Source organism: Cynara cardunculus (assembly GCF_001531365.2).
Source record: "Cynara cardunculus var. scolymus isolate 2C chromosome LG 3, CcrdV1, whole genome shotgun sequence".
NCBI classification, from domain to species: domain Eukaryota; kingdom Viridiplantae; phylum Streptophyta; class Magnoliopsida; order Asterales; family Asteraceae; genus Cynara; species Cynara cardunculus.
The window spans coordinates 13311830-13317469 of record NC_037530.1 but is presented as its reverse complement, the minus strand read 5'-3'; the positions used below and the strand labels follow the sequence as shown (position 1 = coordinate 13317469).

Genomic DNA, 5640 nt, shown 5'->3' with positions numbered 1-5640 from the left:
ATTTAAAAAATATTTTATATTTAATACATTTAAGACATTCATTTTTTTTATAAGAATATTTTAAAGTTACAATTTTTGTCAAAATCATACGTTTTTCATAATTAATTAATTTTTTTTCAAAATGTTTTCCTAAGCACATGTATATTTTAAAAATTATACTTTTGTCAAAATCATATGTGATTCACAATTTATTAATTTTTTCAAATACGTAATTTTGTAATCTCACGTCATTTAAAATTTGAAAAACAATGATTCGTATTAAACATTAAAAAAGAAAAATAACAAAAAAACAGAATCACATGTGATGTGTAACAAAACACATTTAAAATATATAAGCTCACATGTATTTCAAAATGCAATTCATAATTTATATAATATTGTAGATAACATACATATCTTTTCTACCATGATCAATATATGATATGTTGACGAAAATTAACAATTCTTTTTAGGAAAAAAAGAACGTCGATTAATTGTGGGTATCACATGTGATTTTTGATGAAAAATTGTAATAAATCTTAAATAAACTACTTCAATAAAATGAATATTTACAAAAAACTAAATCAAAATTATTTTAAATGTTGCAAAAAATAAAAAATAAAAAATAATTATGCTTAAATCACAAAAATTATAAATAAAAAACCATGAATAAATACCTTCATTGCATATATTAAATAATCTTTATATAAATAAATGAATTTTATCTGTATATAGCAAATGACATGTATATCCGTTTAGATGGTTTTTAACAAAGTTTTATTTAAAGTATTATTTAATGAAATGATTAGCCCGGAATTGTTTTATTATTCTTTTAAATTGGTATCTCTCGTTTGAGCACCTTATGAACACTTTGTAAAACTAAATTAAAAATCAAAAACCAAAAATCAAAATCAAAATCGAAATTGAAACTCAAATCAAAACCAAAACACTAACCCACATTTTGAAGTTGCATCACAAAGATCAATGAAGCATGGAGGGAGAAGAACTGAGAATACAATCTAGCTAGAAGATCTGGTCAAATGGTAGAAGATTCTATGGATTCGTTACAATCGACAGTCATGGTTGGACATACGAGTCACAGCCGGCCGAGAATAGGAAAGATCAATGACGGAGCTACTAGCTACTAGTTTTAAGGGAAAGGATAAGACCACCTATGCGAACGAGAAGAATATACGACGGCGACACAAAGTGATTGGAGTTGGTGGTGCTGTTACAGTTAGAGATGGAAATGGAAATTTTACCTGTATGGGTGCCCGACCCTAATGAGGCGGGGTTCTCCGGTTTGATGGGTACCAAGTTGGGGACAAAGATTTATTTTCATATAGGAAGCAGGTTTGGTCGGGGTCGGGGATGACATTACCCGTCCCTAATCCAACCTTGATTAAAGTTTTTATATTATTTAATATATTTATATAGTGTATGTGTGTGTATATATGTATAGAGAGACACACAGACACACACATTTATTATTAAATGACAAATATATTTTATTTTCATTATTGGTAGTTATTGTAGTGCCGACTTATGGATTCATTCCCTCTAAACCCATCGGAGATTAGTTGGGGGGGAGATCAGGGACAGGGGTTTTAAATGGAGATCGGGGTCGAGGATGACTAGCCACCCAGTTTTCGTCCCTAGTTACAATTAGGATGCTTTGAAGATCACGATTGTAGCGATAAGTGGCGACGACAACGAAAAGGTGAAGGTGTAGTGGTGGTTGGCTTGTGAAGTGAAATTAAATGAGGTATGAGGAGAGAGAGAGAGAGAGAGAGAGAGAGAGAGACGCGTAGACGAGGGTAAAGGGGAAATCTAATTCTTTTAGCATGTTGCTATAATCAAATGATAAGATGAGTTATCAGCAACCAATTTAATAATTTAAAGTTTTTTATATATTTGTCAACGATGCAAATACCTAAATTACCCTTTCATGTTTATTCGCGAATTTTATAATTTCTAAAGTTCTCAAATACTTAAACACCTACATATATGCGTCTATGTACATATAATCTGACAAATAATGGTTAATACATAACGAAAAGTATAGTTTATTCATATATGTACCTTAAGACGCTTTGAAAAATATAATGTATTCATATAAGTAGCTTAGGGCGTTTATCCAAGAGGGTTTGCTTTTGTGCCTTTTACGTGTATTGTATCATTTACGAAGATATTAGAAAATGAGTTTGATGATTTTTGCATTTATATGGTGCATCTTTGAATCCTATTATCACATTGGGATGAACTTGATAAAGAATTAACGACTACGATTTATGATTAAATTGCAACATCTCTATTTTTTTATTGATTGAAAATATCGTAACATGATTATTATTATTAATTGTGTACTTTTATATCCATGCAATGCCGCGAAAGCCGTGAATTTTAACAATTTTGAAGCTTCACTGGTTTTATTATAGAAGATTTAACGATGATATAAGTTACACTTGGTTTTTACATATTAATACAATTTAAATAAATAAGAGATATGGTTCCAATTACTATACAGTCTATCGATGAAAAAAAAACAGTTTAAAATCCAACATATTTAAACGACTCCACACATGTTTTCGATTTACACCAAGAGCAAAGAATCAATAGATCGAGAGCGAGACCGAGAGTTCTAGAGCAATTGAACGAGAGAACTTTTAATAACTCATGGTGAATATTAGTTTGAATCTCACCTTGGGGGATAGGGAGAAGACATAGAGGTATGAAAGGATGAATGCATGAGTAAAAAATGTTAAAAGTATCTTGGGAACATGGAAAGAAAAGATAATAATGTGCATTGGTGACTTGTACTATATGTTATTTTAATTGTAAATTTAGAGATTTTAAGACTGAATGCATAAAATTTTAGTACTTAATGCATTATGAGTTGTTTTTAAGAGTCTTAAAACTTTGTGCATAAATGTATAGTACTTTGTGCATTAAAAATTGTTTTTAAAACTTTTGATAAACCTGGTTTATAAGGTAGTATAGATTATTTTTTAAAACTATTTTATTTGGTTTTTCAAAAATTCATAAACCAAATGATCTTTAATAAAAATTTAACAATACAGCAAAAGAGATTTTTATTATATGAAGGACACCATTATATTCGACTTTTCTTAATTATATGAATTTATTAAAAAGAAAAAAAAAATTATCAACAGAGTAAAAAGGATTGCTGCTGCCCAGGATCGAACTGGGGACCTTTTGTGTGTAAGACAAACGTGATAACCACTACACCACAGCAACTTGTTGATTTGTTAGCATTTTCAATATATAACTCCAAAAATAAAATCTAACAAAACCTTTATTTTTTATTTTTTAAAGAATCTGTTGGAGATTTCTTATTTCATTTCTTACTGTAAAAAACGGTACTAAAATCAACAAGCATAAATGTTTAGGTTGTTTTCCCTTTTTTATAAACTGGTAAATATTTGAATATACAAACAGACTCACAGTTAATAATATTATTAAAACTATTACCAAGAAATAGAAAAAACATAAATGTTTATAAAAACATAATATTTTAAATCAAAATAAAAGGTGTTGGTATTTTTTTAAAATTACTTATTTTTGTGCTATTGAAACGTGTAGAAATCATATGTTATCAACTCAAAAATGTTGTAATTAATCATTTTGAACTGTATCATTCATCATATGTCAAACAGTCTTTATATCAACAATCAAAAATTAATGTTTGAATTTTTTTTCAAAAATAATATAAATCTAACTTAGGTTTTTAAGATACTTCCATATATGCATTTGACCTATTTCCTTGATTTCTTGTAACATCATGTGAGTAAGGAGAAAATACATTAGTTGATAGGGTGAGGATATATGCATCCCTTCTTATAGGTAGAGTGCACCCTTTCCTACATTTTAGGTCAAAGTCAATTAATTATATTATTTTTTTTCAAAAGTTCATGTCTTATAAATTATTGTTTTCTAATTTTAATTTTCTAAATTTATGTTTTATAATAAATTTTTGCCAACGAACTATTTTTAAATTAATTCAAATAGCTATAAATTATTTTTAGTTTTTATAATTGTATTGTTAACATTTTAATTAATTAAAAATTTATATAGGTATTTTTTCTAAATAAATATTTAAAACTACAAAGATAAAATAATTTAATACAAAAAAGATCATCAAAATAAGTTAATTGATAAATCAACAAATAGAGTATAAAAAGTCTGAAAATATTACAACTCAATCAAATGAAATAAATTCCGTAGTACGATTACTAAATAACATTTGCTCGTACTTATTTATTCGGGTCATGTACGGAGTAGCCCATGCGGTCGCGCAATCATATTTGTAACGAAACCAATTTGGCATGATAGAAGGTATCGGGTGTCCTTCTGCCAAAAATATTTTCAAGAAGTCAAATTTTTTTCTTCCAACCACCTATAAGCTTATGTTTTCAAAATTTCTTTTATATATATTTTTAGTATAACAATATTGTTTTTTTATAAACTAATTTAATATTTGAATTTTTAATAAAAAAAGATGAATTATTATCTGAATTTTTAGAGATTGTTGAAAACTGGTGAAATTAGTATTTGAATATTCAAAAACTTAAATAAGAATTGATTAGTTACTTTTTACGTTTTAAAGTCAGAAAAAAATGATGGTTTATTTTCTGAATTTTTAAAATTGCAGAAAGATTAATGATATATTCTATTAAAATATAGATAAAATGAAAATTAAGAATTTGCATATGAATTTTTAAAGTTTTTATTCGAATTTTATAAGGACAAACTACATGACTATATACATATGGTTAAAATTGGTAAAATAATAAAATAAATGATATATTATTTTTTATAAATAACAAAGCTATTGTCTTTCCAATTTATTGGTTTTAAATTTGATTAATATATAATACAAATAAAAATTATAATTAATATAGATTAAGAGAGAGAGAGAGAAAGAGAGGGGAGACATGAGAGAGAGAAAAATTCAAAATTTCAGATAATTTAATGTTATTAATAGGTATTCTTTGACTTTTTTAATAGGTGGGGGTGTAAGGATTAAAAAGAATATGAATAAAATTATGATTGTATTTTTTGTTATAGTTTAATCACATATGTATGAAAAAGATACAAGGCCGTCCCTGGGGGAGGGCGGCACGGGAGTATGCCCAGGGCCCAAAAATCTCAGGGGCCCAAAATTTTTTCTTAAAAATACAGTAGTAGTCTAAAAAAATTTAATAAAATAGAGAAACCCCAAACATTGTATTATATAACAAGAGGCAAAAAGAATTTAGTAGATGATAAGAGCCCAAAAGCATATCAACTAATTACATTAGAGAATAAAATAAAAAAATTGATCATTCATTATATGCTATTGTTTATTGTCTCTCTCATTTTTTTTATCTCCAACAAAGTACAATGATATTGGCTATTTTGTTATCTCTATATACTTGACTGTTTTCGTGCTTCAATAATTTAACGTTAAGATCATGTGCTTGCTATTGCTATATATTTTTGTTGGATATTTTTATCAATTTCTGCTTCTATTGACTATTGTTATTTGGATATGTTGTTCTAATTGTTTTTATTGACTATTGTTATCTATTTTTGATTCTACATAAACTATTTTAGTATTGTTTGACAATCAATCTATTGTTCGACAATCAATTTATTGTT

At 26.9% G+C, this 5640-nt stretch overlaps 1 non-coding gene across 1 annotated transcript; it reads right to left on the bottom strand.

The window, feature by feature from the left end:
* Nucleotides 1-3164: 3164 nt before the first annotated feature.
* Nucleotides 3165-3237, bottom strand: TRNAV-UAC. Its single transcript has one exon. It is a non-coding gene; the product is annotated as a tRNA-Val (tRNA).
* Between the last annotated feature and the right edge of the window lie 2403 nt (nt 3238-5640).